This window comes from Budorcas taxicolor, chromosome 8 (genome assembly GCF_023091745.1).
Source record: "Budorcas taxicolor isolate Tak-1 chromosome 8, Takin1.1, whole genome shotgun sequence".
Classification (NCBI taxonomy): domain Eukaryota; kingdom Metazoa; phylum Chordata; class Mammalia; order Artiodactyla; family Bovidae; genus Budorcas; species Budorcas taxicolor.
Window position 1 is genome coordinate 5190992 of NC_068917.1, and position 13587 is coordinate 5204578.

Here is a 13587-nt window from a genome sequence, read left to right on the forward strand (position 1 = left end):
CTTTTCCTATTTGGAACCAGTCTGTTGTTCCATGTCCAGTTCTAACAGTTGCTTCCTGACCTGCATACAGATTCCTCAAGAGGCAGGTTAGGTGGTCTGTTATTCCCATCTCTTTCAGAATTTTCCACAGTTTATTGTGATCCACACAGTCAAAGGCGTTGGCATAGTCAAGAAAGTAGAAATAGATGTTTTCCTGGAACTCTCTTGCTTTTTCGATGATCCAGCGGATGTTGGCAATTTGATCTCTGGTTCCTCTGCCTTTTCTAAAACCAGCTTGAACATCAGGGAGTTCATGGTTCATGTATTGCTGAAGCTTGGCTTGGAGAATTTTGAGCATTACTTTACTAGCATGTGAGATAAGTGCAACTGTGCAGTAGTTTGAGCATTCTTTGGCATTGTCTTTCTTTGGGATTGGAATGAAAACTGACCTTTTCCAGCCCTGTGGCCACTGCTGAGTTTTCCAAACTTGCTGGCATATTGAGTGCAGCACTTTCACAGCATCATCTTTCAGGATTTGAAATAGCTCTACTGGAATTCCATCACCTCTACTAGCTTTGTTCGTAGTGATGCTCTCTAAGGCCCACTTGACTTCAGATTCCAAGATGTCTGGCTCAAGATTAGTGATCACATCATCATGATTATCTGGGTCGTGAAGATCTTTTTTGTACAATTCTTCTGTGTATTCTTGCCACCTCTTCTTAATATCTTCTGCTTCTGTTAGGTCCATACAATTTCTGTCCTTTACCGAGCCCATCTTTGCATGAAATGTTCCCTTGGTATTTCTAATTTTCTTGAAGAGATCTCTAGTCTTTCCCATTCTGTTGTTTTCCTCTATGTTGTGTAGTATCATAAAAATACAATTTAGTACCTTTTTCTATGTCCTTGATCTCTTGTCCTCATTTAGAATTAGCAAGCAGACCTTTAGGTATGTTTAGTTTTTGAATTTTATTTTAAAGAGATTCCTATGCCATAGCATAATGTCTATGATCCTCTAATTGAGAATTATGCCTAATGGTCAAATTCTAACAACTTTTGCAATACATTTTAATTAAATTTAATTAAAAATAGAGTATACATGATATACCATTTTGAATTCAGCTATATTCTTACAAATAACTTACTGTAGAATATTAGTTTCAAAGAAAATTTACTGGAAATTATAAAGCGACTATCAGTTCAGTTGCTTAGTTTTGTCCAACTTTTTGTGACCCCATGGACTGCAGCATGCAGGGCTTCCCCATCCATCACTAACTCCCAGAGCTTGCTCAAACCCGTGTCCATTGAGTTAGTGATGCCATCCAACCATCTCATCCTCTGTTGTCCCCTTCTTCTCCTGCCTTCAATCTTTCCCAGCATCAGGGTCTTTTCAAATGAGTCAGCTCTTTGCCTGAGGTGGCAAAAGTATTGGAGTTTCAGCTTCAGCATCCATCCTTCCAATGAATATTCAGGATTGATTTTCTTGAGGATGGACTGGTTGGATCTCCTTGCAGTCCAAGGGACTCTCAAGAGTCTTCTCCAACACCACAGTTCAGAAGCATCAATTCTTTGGTGGTCAGCTTTCTTTATAGTCCAACTCTCACATCCATACATGACTACTGGAAAAACCATAGCTTTGACTAGGCAGACCTTTGTTGGCAAAGTAGTGTCTTTGCTTTTTTGTATGCTGTCTAGGTTTGTCATAACTTTTCTTCCAAGGAGCAAACGTCTTTTAATTTCATGGCTGCAATCACCATCTGCAGTGATTTTGGAGCCTGAGAAAATAAAGACTGTCACTGTTTCCACTGTTTCCCCATCTGTTTGCCATGAAGTGATGGGACCAGATGCCATGATCTTAGTTTTTTGAATGTTGAGTTTTAAGCCAGTTTTTTCACTCTCCTCTTTCACTTTCATCAAGAGGCTCTTTAATTCCTCTTCACTTTCTGCCATAAGGGTGGTGTCATCTGTGTATCTGAGGTTATTGATATGTCTCCCAGCAATCTTGATTCCAGCTTGTGCTTCATCCAGCCTGGCATTTTACTATAATAAGTATGAAAAGGCAGAAAGTGACTATAGAGTTCTTTACAATAAAACCCTTGATAAGGATAACATTTTGGGGGTTGAAATTTTATCAAAAGGATTATAAATAAATTTTGGCATTCTGCTGGTTTCAAGGGCACTTTAAAAGTTGTGTAGTTAAATTATTACAAATGTGACATATTTGTTGAAACCCAATCTGTAAGTCTTACACCAATGATCATTTCTTCTTGCTAAAACAGAAATAATTTATCTGAATCCGTGAGTGCTACGAAGAGTTTGATTTCTTCATAGAGGTTCTTCTATAAGTTAAGCTAATCACTGAAAGGCCTAAAATAAGACAGAGAGGAGAATTACTGAAATTAACATGCTTTTTGGGCTTCCTTGTGGCTCAGCTGGTAAAGAATCCACCTACAACTCAGGAGACCTGGGTTCTACCCCTGGGTTGGGAAGATCCCCTGGAGAAGGAAAAGGGTACCCCCTCCAGTATTCTGGCCTGGAGAATTCCATGGACTATATAGTCCATGGGGGTCACAATGAGTTGGCCCTGACTGAGCAACTTTCACTTTCAAGAGACTTTAGGAGAATTCTGCCATAACATTAAAAATTTTAAAAAGGAGTCCCATCTTATGTTGAGATCAGATAATGAAAGCTCAGGGTTAACCTCAGGTTTATCTGGGTTGTATGCCATCATGTCCACTAATATATGGAAACATGTCAGAATCCCAGACATTAAAAAGAAATTTTTTTTTTCCCCACAAGCTCATCATTTTCTCCCAGAAAACCAATTATTTTATTTTTTCAAATATTCTCTCATCTGCATATGCCTTATATATAGTTTTAGTTGTCCAACTCTACTCATATATAACTTAGGAAAAGCATATTTAATGATGTGAGAAAGCAAGTAAATCAAGAACCACACCCAGAAACATCCCATCTCCAAGGATACGTATACACTCTTCTTGCAGTTACTGGATTTCAGTGTATGGCTCTTCTGTGAGTTCCTGACATGGTAGTAGTTAGGAACTTGCTTCTTTTCTTCATATTATCTTGATTAAAGCTGGACTTTTTGATTAATCAATTAGTTAATTCTTATCATCAATTTGAGCCTTGTTGATATTTTTCCTTCAGAGAAAGAGTCCAATGGCTTCATGAATTTGTACTCTGACTCATGTTAATTTTATGCAGGAGGGAAAGAGGTTGTCTTTATAACATGCTGATGATCTGTCAACACTGTTGAGTTAGGTCTGAAATCTACTCACAGAATCAATAAAATTCAACTCCAAGTTGGTCTCATCACCTTTCCATAGAAGCCTGGCAACTTCTTTGAGTTGTACTTCATGACTTTCCAATTATTCCCATTTTTCAGAAACCGAAGAGACATCAAAAAATGTTGTAACTCACAAAATGAACACAAAAAATAAATTGATAACTCACCATGTCCATCTGTTCTGGAGAAGCTGAAGAGAAGGATGCTCTGAAGTAGGGGCAAGAAGCTGAACTATCAATGTAGAAACCATATCCTGGAAGCATGAATATCTGAGAGTTTTGGAAAATAGGTAATTAAAGGAAAAATAAAAATAGAGGTAAATCTAACCTCAGAGTGTCAGAGGACTTTCTGAGTTTAAAAGCAATGAAAAAATTTCAAGAGAAAAAACAACTTACAGAAAAATTCTGCATATCATACAATAAACAAAACTAAAAGCACAGAAACAGGAAAAGTATTTAGGATAAATATGACAGTCCTGTCTCTTCTCTGTACCCTAAAATAATGCACAGAAGCAGAAGGAAAACTCTAAATTTTAGCTTTAATGGATGAAGGACAGTTCCTACAGGCAACAGAAATTGTAATAAATATAATAACCATCTAATATAACTAGAAAAGTAAAATAAATTCTAACAATGAAATATTCTTTATGAGATATCAAGTTTGGAAGTGACCTTTAAGTTGGGACTTCAAAGATAAGTAGGTATTGACCAAACAAAATGTAAGGAAAAGTCCTTTAGGGAGAAGATACAGAGTGAAGAGGCCTGAAGATGTGAAGAAAATGGGTCACTCAAAGAGGTGGAAACAATACTTAGACTGGAGGAATAAAATGGCAAGTAATTCTGTCAAAACTCTGGGACACCGTCTCCTTTCTGTGACTTCTGTGGCTGCCAGCTTGCTGCCCCCAAGCAAGTGTCCTCTGCTTCCTAGGCATGCAAACACACTGTTCCCAGCCTGTTTCTAGATGCTCACGGCCAAGTGATTGAATCCCAACCAGGGAGGGGAAGTCTTGGTGCTAGTTTTTGGCCTGGCCTGTGAACATCTCCCCATGTGACCCGCCATACCCTCTGCATGCTGTTTCCATTGTGGTCCATGAATTGAAATGCCATGCAAGACGGTGGCCGGAGCCCAGGTCTCTGACTCAAGGAGGGAGCAGAAGGGCCTGTAGACCGTGCCTCTGAAAATTGTGCTGGAGAAAGAAATAAAACTTGGCTTGTGTTAAGTCTTTGGAATTGTTGTCTAGTAAAATCATGATACTCGAACTTCAAGTAACTGTTATTACTTGTTATAAATCTGGGCTCTGGTCACTGAAGTTTGATGAACTGGGAATGAAATGATTTGGGGAACTAAGGGAAGAAGATTTCAAGGTGGAAGAAGAGTTTTTTGTCTTCATTAACAATGAAAATGTAATTTCTCCCAATATCGTAGAATAGTTATGGGATGTGCCAGAAGCGAGTTTCTGTAGAGAAGGAGGAAGTGGTGGTAATCTCCTTGAATGATGGCACAAATCTGGTGTAAGGCAGAAGTGATAAAGTTCCAGATTATTTAGAAGTTAAAGTACATGCCGCAGGGTTAATGGAATAAGTGAAGGGGACTGAAGAAAACGACTATAAAATAGGAAGTCTCTATCCTTAGCTCTTAGTTCAGGGATATGCACAAATAGCCACTTATCAAATATTCTGGATGATAATGGCATTGATAAGAAAGCAAACAAAATGTAATAAAACTGACTTATTATAAGTTCAGTTGCTCAGTCATGTCTGACTCTTTGCGACTCCATGGACTGCAGCACAGAGGGCTTCCCTGTCCATCACCAGCTCCCACAGCTTGCTCAAACTCATGTCCATTGAGTCGGTGATGCTATCCAACCATCTCATCCTCTGTCATCCCTTTTTCTCCTCCCGCCTTCAATCTTTCCCAGCATCAGGGTCTTTTCCATTCAGTCAGTTCTTCACATCAGGTGGCCAAAGTACTGGAGCTTCAGCTTCAACATCAGTCCTTCCACACAATATTCAAGACTTATTTCCTTGAGGATTGACTGGTTTGATCTCATTGCAATCCAAGGGACTCTCAAGAGTCTTCTCCAACACCACAGTTCAAAAGCATCAATTCTTTGGCACTCAGCTTTCTTCACAGTCCAACTCTCACATCCATACATGTCCACTGAAAAAACCATAGCCTTGACTAGACAGACCTTAGTTGGTAAAGTAATGTCTCTGCTTTTTAATATGCTGTCTAGGTTGGTTATAACTTTCCTTCCAAGGAGTAAGCGTCTTTTAATTTCATGGCTGCAATCACCATCTGCAGTAATTTTGGAGCCCCCCAAAATAAAATCTGACACTGTTTCCACTATTTCCCCATAGATTTCCCATGAAGTGATGGGACCAGATGCCATGATCTTAGTTTTCTGAATGTTGAGTTTTAAGTCAACTTTTTCACTTCCTCTTTCACATTCATCAAAAGGCCCTTTAGTTCTTCACTTTCTGCCATAAGTGTGGTGTCATCTGCATATCTGAGCTTATTGATATTTCTCCCAGCAATCTTGATTCCAGCTTGTGCTTCATCCAGCCCAGCATTTTGCATGATGTACTCTTGCATAGAAGTTAAATGAGCAGGGTGACAATATACAGCCTTGACGTACTCCTTTCCCAATTTGAAACTAGTCTGTTGTTCCACGTCCAGTTCTAACTGTTGCTTCTTCACCTGCATACGGATTTCTCAGGAGACAGGTAAGGTGGTCTGGTATTCCCATTTCTTTAAGAATTTCCCACAGTTTGTTGTGATCCACACAGTCAAAGGCTTTGGCATAGTCAATAAAGCAGAAATAGATGTTTTTCTGGAACCCTCTTGCCTTTTCAATGATCCCATGGATGTTGGAAATTTTATTTCTGGTTCCTCTGCCTTTTCCAAATCCAGCTTGGACATCTGGAAGTTCACGCTTCACATACTGTTGAAGCCTGGCTTGGAGAATTTTGAGCATTATTTTGCTAGCGTGTGAGATGAGTGCAATTGTGCAGTAGTTTGAACATTCTTTTGCCTTGCCTTCTTTGGGATTGGAATGAAAACTGACCTTTTCCAGTCCTGTGGCCACTGCTGAGTTTTCCAAATTTGCTGGCATATTGAGTGCAACACTTTCACAGCATCATCTTTTAGGGTTTGAAATAGCTCAACTAGAATTCCAGCACCTCCACTAGCTTTGTTTGTAGTGATGCTTCCTAAGGCCCACTTGACTTCACATTCCAGGATGTCTGGCTCTAGGTTATCTGGGTCATGAAGATTGTTTTTGTATAAATTTTCTGTGTATTCTTGCCACCTCTGCTTAATATCTTCTGCTTCCATTAGGTCCGAAACAATCTTTTTCCTTTATTGTGCCCATGTTTGCATGAAATGTTCCCTTGGTATCTCTAATTTTCTTGAAGAGATCTCTAGTCTTTCCCATTGTATTGTTTTCCTCTATTTCTTTGTATTAATCACCAAGGAAGGCTTTCTTATCTCTTCTTGCTATTCTTTGGAACTCTGCATTCAGATGGATATATCTTTCCTTTTCTCCTTTGCCTTTAGCTTCTCATCTCTTCACAGCTATTTGTAAGGCCTCCTCAGACAATCATTTTGCCTTTTTGCATTTGTTTTTCTTGGGATGCTCTTGATCACTGCCTCCTGTACAATGTCATGAACCTCTGCCCATAGTTCTTCAAGCACTCTGTCTATCAGATCTAATCCCTTGAATATAATTGTCACTTCTACTGTATAATTGTAAGGGATTTGATTTAGGTTATACCTGAATGGTTTAGTGATTTTTCCTACTTTCTTCAATTTGATACAATGAGAATGCAGAGTAGAAGGACATGCACTTCATCTTCTCCTGTGAGAGGTCCAAAATGACTTGTTAAACTAAAATGTAATTCTTCAAGTCATGTAAGTATTTATTAAGCAATTACCATGTGCTGTCATTACCATTATAAGAATCGATAAAGCATGGGTCTTGCACTCAAGGATGATGGTTAGAGGGGGTGAGCGAGTTTCCCAGGAGAGTGGATTTGCTTTTGCTTCCAGACAGCCATTTTCCTGCTCTGACTGCTAGCCTGCCTTGTCGCTTATGTTCTAGCATAGGACTTTGCTAGCATCAACATGGTTTTTCTCTTGTACTTAGTACCTCAAGACAAACATGATACTAGAAACATATCTTAGTGTTTACATAAGACTGATGAATATGTTTAAAAAATTAATGTTGAAAGGATGATTTATTTTATAAATTGGGGAGCTGCACAAAAAATTTTTAGATTTTTCAGCTTTATTTATGTCCCTAAATGAAATCTCAATAGACTTATGGTTTAAGTACAAAATGTACAGACATCCTTGCAGACTAATTAAGTGAAAAAAGGTGGATGAAAATCTTTCCATGTAATTTTAATCATGTAAAATAAATGTATAGCTATATCAAACAAATTAAAAGTCCTGTTAAAAAAACAGCAGTAGACCCAAATAGCCATTTTCCAAAGAAGATATGCTGATTGCCAATAGGCACATGAAAAGATGCTGCACATCATTAGTCATCTGGGAAATGCAAATCAAAGCACAATGAAATATCATGTCATACCTCTCCGAATGGCTCTCATCAAAAAAACCACAAATAAAAACTGTTGTTGAGGCTGTGGAGAAAAGGGAACTGTCGTAAACTATCGGTAGAAATTTCAACTGGAGTAGCTATTTTAGAAACCTGTATGAGATTTCTCAAACAACTAAAATAGACCTATGCTGTGTTCCTGAAATTCTATTCCTGGGTATATATATAATAATTTAAATATTAATTTTAAAAGATACATGGGTGCCTATATTTATAGGAGCATTATTTACAATTGCCAAGATATGGAAGCAACATAAATATCCATTTGCAGATGAATGGATAAAGAATTTGTGGTATATGCCTATGATGGAATACTACTCAGCCATACAAGGGAATTAAACCCTGCCATTTGTGACAATATGGACAGATTTGGAGAGTATTATGCTTAGTGAAATGAGTCAGAGATAGAAAATTGCCGTATGTTATCGCTTCTATGCAGAACCTAAAACAAATGAATAAATATAACAAAAAGAAATAAGCTCATAGATATAGAAAACAAACTTGTGGTTACTGGTGGTGAGAGGGATGGGAGGAGGGGCAGGATAGGAGTAGAGGATTAAGAGGTATAAACTATTATGTATAAAAGAAATAACATAAGGATATATTATACAGTATAGGGAATATAGCTAATGTTTTATATTAACTTTGCAAAGAGTATAATTTTAGAAGTATTGAATCACCATATTGTGCACCTGAAACTAATGTAATATTGTCAATGAACTATACTTTAGTAAAAAAATAATTTCATTTCATTAAAAAAAATTAGATACATACAAGCTCTTCAAGAAAATTACCATAAATGGTCAAAAAACCTGGGTGGTAAAATTATGGGCTATTTAAAAAAATTCAGAAGTAACACAGAACATGGTGGAATAAAAGGACTTGAGTTTACTTCCTCTCATGAAAACACAAAAATCACAACTAACTGCTGAACAACCATCAACAAAATGGACTGGAGCCCACAATAAAAAGATATTTCCATATTCAAAGTCAAAGAAGAAACCACAACAAGATGCTGGGAGGGGTGCATTTGTGAGATAATCAAATCTCAAACCTGCCAGGTGGGTGACCCACAAGCTGGAAAATAATTACAGCTCAAAGGTTCTCCCACAGGAGTGAGAGTTCTGAGACCCCCACCAGATTCTCCGTAGCATCAGGGGGAGGAGCTCCACTAGAGCATTTGTCTTTGAAGGCCAGCAGGGCATGATTGCAGGAGTTCCACAGCTTTGAAGGGGACAGAAACTCCACCTTTGAATGGCACAAAGAAGGTTTCAGGCGCACTAGCACCCAGAGGTAAAAGCAGTGACTTCACAGGAGCCTGGGCTACACCTATCTGTATGTCTTGGTGGGTCTACTGGGGGGTGGTGAGTGGGAGGCAGACGTAGCTTAATGTAGGGGCAAAGACACTGGTGGCAGTGGTACTGGGGAGTACTCATTGGCATGGTCTGTCCCGGAGGTTGTCACCTTGACACCAAGACTGGCCCCACCCAACAGTGGCTGCAGTGCTGGGACACCTCAGGTCACAGAACCAATAGGATGGAAACACAGCCCCACCCATCAGCAGACAGACTGCCTAAAATCTTTCTCAGCTCACAACTACCTCTGAACACACCCCTTTACATGGCCCTGTCTGCTAGTGGGCAGGAAACCTCCCCTTCCAGCAGGAAGCCTGGATAAGTATCTTATACCTGCCTCATCTGCCAGAGGGCTAACACCAGAAGCAAAGAAGCACTACAGCCCTGCAACCTGCTGAATGAGAACTGCAAACACAGAAAGTTAGACAAAGTGAGATGGTGGAGGAATGTGCTCCAGATGAAGGAACAAGATGAAACCTCAGAACAACCAAGTGAAGTGGGGATAGGCAATCTACCCCGCTAAAATTCAGAGGAATGGCACTAAAGATGATTCTAGATCTCAGAAAAAGAATAGAGGCACAGAACAAGAAGGTGCAAAAATGTTTAACCAAGATCTAGAAGACATAAAGAAGTGAGTTGAACAATACAATAACTGAAAAGAAAAGTACACTAGAAGGAATCAATAGCAGAATAAATGAGGCAGAAGAATGAATAAGTGAGCTGGAAGAGAGGACAGTGAAAATCACTGTCACAGAACAGATTAAAGAAAAAAAATGAAAAGACATGAGGACAGTTTGACATCTCTGGGAAAACTTTAAATGCACCAGCATTAGCATTATAGGGGTCCCAGAAGGAGAAGCGGGAGAGCAAGGGACCGAGAAAGTATTTGAAGAGAAAATAGCAGAAAATTTCCCTAATGTAGGAAAGAAAACATTCACCCAAGTCCAGAAAGTACAGAGTCCCATACAGGATAAACCCAAGGGGGAACACACTGAGATACATAGTAATCGAATTGAAGACAAAGAAATGAATCCTAATCGGAAAGGAAAAAGTAAAACTAAAATTGTTTGCAGATGACATGGTACTATATATAGAAAATCCTAAAGATGCTACTAGAAAACTACTAGAGCTCATCAATGAATTTGGTAAAGTTGCAGGGTACAAATTAATGCATAGAAATCTGTTAACTTCCATACTCTAATAATGAAAGATCAGAAAGAGAAATTAAGGATTAATCACATTTACCATCTCATTGAAAAGAATAAAATACATAAGAGTATACCTAACCACTGGAAGAGGGTGTGGCAAATCACTCCAGTATTCTTGCCTAGAGAATCCCCATGGACAGCGGAGCCTGGCAGGCACAGTCCATGAGGTTGCAAAGAGTTGGATATGACTAGGCAACATACCTAACCAAGGCCTCAAAAGACCTGAACTTCAAAAGTATGAGATGCTAATGAAAGAAATCAAAGATGACACAAACAGATAAAAAGATACACCACCATGTTCTTGGACTAGAAGAATCAATATTGTTGAAATGACTATACTACCGAAGACAATCTACAAGTTTAATGCAATACCTATCAAATTGCCAGTGGCATTTTTTTTTTTTGCAGACATAGAGTAAATAAATCTTAAGATATATATGGGAACACAAAAGACCCCAAATAGCCAAAGCAATCCTGAGAAAGAAAAAGGGAGGTCAAGGACTTGGGGGCCTTAACTTCAGACTATAATTCAAAGCTACAGTAATTAAGACAGTGTGGTACTGGTGAGAAAAACAGAAATATAGATGAATGGAACAGTATGGAAAGCCCTGAAGTAAACTCATGCACCTATGATCCATTAATCTATGACAAAAGGGGCAAGACTATAAAATGGAGAGAAGACAGTCTCCTCAATAAATGGTACTGGGAAAACCAGACAGATACATATAAAGAAACAAAATTAGGACATTCTGTAACACTATACACAATCATAAACTCAAAATTTATTAAAGACCTAAATGTAAGACCAGAAATTATAAAACTCTGAGAGGAAAACATAGGCAGAACACTCTCTGACATAAATTTCAATAATATGTTTTTGGATTTACCTCTTACAGTAAGGGAAACAAAAGCAAAATAAACAAATAGGACCTAATTAAACTTAAAAGCTTATTCAGCAAAGGAAACCATTAACAAAATAAAAGGTCAGTCAATGGAATGAAAGAAAATATTTTCAAACACTGTGACTGACAGGGGATTAATCTCCAAAATATAGAAACAACGCATGAGCTCAGTATCAGAAAGATCAAACAACCCAATAAAAAAATGGACCAAAGATCTAAATAGACATTTCTCCAAAGAATACATACAAATGGCCAAAAAATACATGTAGAGATGCTTAACATCACTAATTACTAGAGAAATGAAAAATAAAAACTACGATAAGGAATGACCTCACACAGGTCAGAATGGCCATCATCAAAAATTTTACCAACAATAAGTGGTAGAGAGGGTGTGGAGAAAAAGGAACACTCCTACACTGTTGGTGGGAAAGTAAATTGGTATAGTCACTATGGAGAATAGTATTGAGATTCCTTAAAAAACTGAAAATAGAGCTCCTGTATGATTCAGCAGTCCCACTTCAGGGAAAATGTCTGGAGAAAACCAAAATTCAAAAAGTTATACGTGCCTCACTGTTCACTGAAGCACTATAGACAGTAGTCAAAATGTGGAAGCAACCTAAACATCCATCAACAGAGGAATGGATAAAGAAGATGTGGTACTATTACTCAGCCCTAAAAATGTATATAATAATGCCATCTGCAGCACGGATACACCTGGAGATTGTCACACTAAGTGAAATCACACCGAGAAAAACAAATATGTGATTAAACTGTATGTGGAATCTAAAAGAAATGATACATATGAACTTATTTATAAAGCGGAAACAGACTCGAAGATTTAGAAAAGTTTACCAAAGGGGAAATGTTGGGGGTGTGTGTGGAAAGGATAAATCAGGAGGTTGGAATTAACATATACACACTGCTGCTGCTGCTAAGTCGCTTCAGTCGTGTCCGACTCTGTGCGACCCTGTAGACGGCAGCCCACCAGGCTCTCCCATCCCTGGGATTCTCCAGGCAAGAACACTGGAGTGGGTTGCCCTTTCCTTCTCCAATCCATATGTAAAATAATCCATAAGAACCTACTTGTATAGCACAAGCAATTGACTCAGTATCTCAGAATAACCTATATGGGAAAAGAATTTGAAAAGCATAAATATATGCATACATATAACTGAATCAATTTTCTGTGTGCCTGAAACTAACACAGCACTGTAAACCAACTATACCTCAATATAAAATAAAAATTAAAAAGTGACATTCTTCAATGAAGTACAGTGCCACCCTGAGTATGCTTTACTTCTATTTTAAATAATAATGGCTAACACTTATCAAGTATTTACTATGTGCCAGGCATTAGTCTAGGAGTTTTCTCCAAGTTGACTCCTTTCATCATAGCCATCGTAAGAAGGAGAGATTCCTATTATCTTCTTTTTTTCAGATGAGACTCAAGGAGGACACCTCACTCAACACCACATATCATGAAGGGCTGGAGCTGGGGATCACACCCAAGGACTGTGGCTCCCGAAACTGTGCTCTTGGCCACTAAGCTAACCAGTAGCTGAGCTGAATGACTGTATTTCCCCTACTTAGGAGACTAATTCTGTAACCCAAAATCTATTGTGATCTTAATGAGATAATGTATCTGATAAGCAAATGTAATGCCTTGTGCTAGTTGGCAATGATAAACATCTTATAATTTTTATTAAGAAATTACAGAAAAAGTTTAACTTTTCCTCCTGTCTTACCTCATTCTTAACGGCTTTTTCTTCAATCAGTTTTCTTACATCATGAATGCCCTTAATTTTCACCCACAGAAACATTCCAGCATTAGGAACTTGCCATTCTGCCAAACCTACAAAGAAAAGAAGAGAAGAAATATTTTCTGAGTCCAGTTTTCATGATGTCAGTTATATCACTTAAATGACAAGTGACAGTAACTATAAACTAGCATTTCCAAAAAAGTTCCTTCAGTGACAGAATTTAAAAAAATATATTTTTATGAGTCCTGAAATTGGATGTTCTGAGTTTTATTTCAAAAAGTGACGGGAAGTTTTGAAAGAAGAAAGGGAGAAAGAGGACTCATGTGTATGTATAGGATTTTAGTGGGTTTTAGGGCCATGCAGAGTACATCGTGAGAAATGCTAGGCTGGAAGAAACACAAGCTGGAATCAAGATTGCCAGGAGAAATCTCAATAACCTCAGATAAGCAGATGACACC

General features: G+C 38.3%; 1 pseudogene; it reads right to left on the reverse strand.

Annotated features, from left to right (window-relative positions):
- Positions 1–2301: 2301 nt before the first annotated feature.
- The window catches only part of LOC128052279 (kynurenine/alpha-aminoadipate aminotransferase, mitochondrial-like), a 32795-nt pseudogene continuing 21509 nt past the window's right edge, over positions 2302–13587 (reverse strand).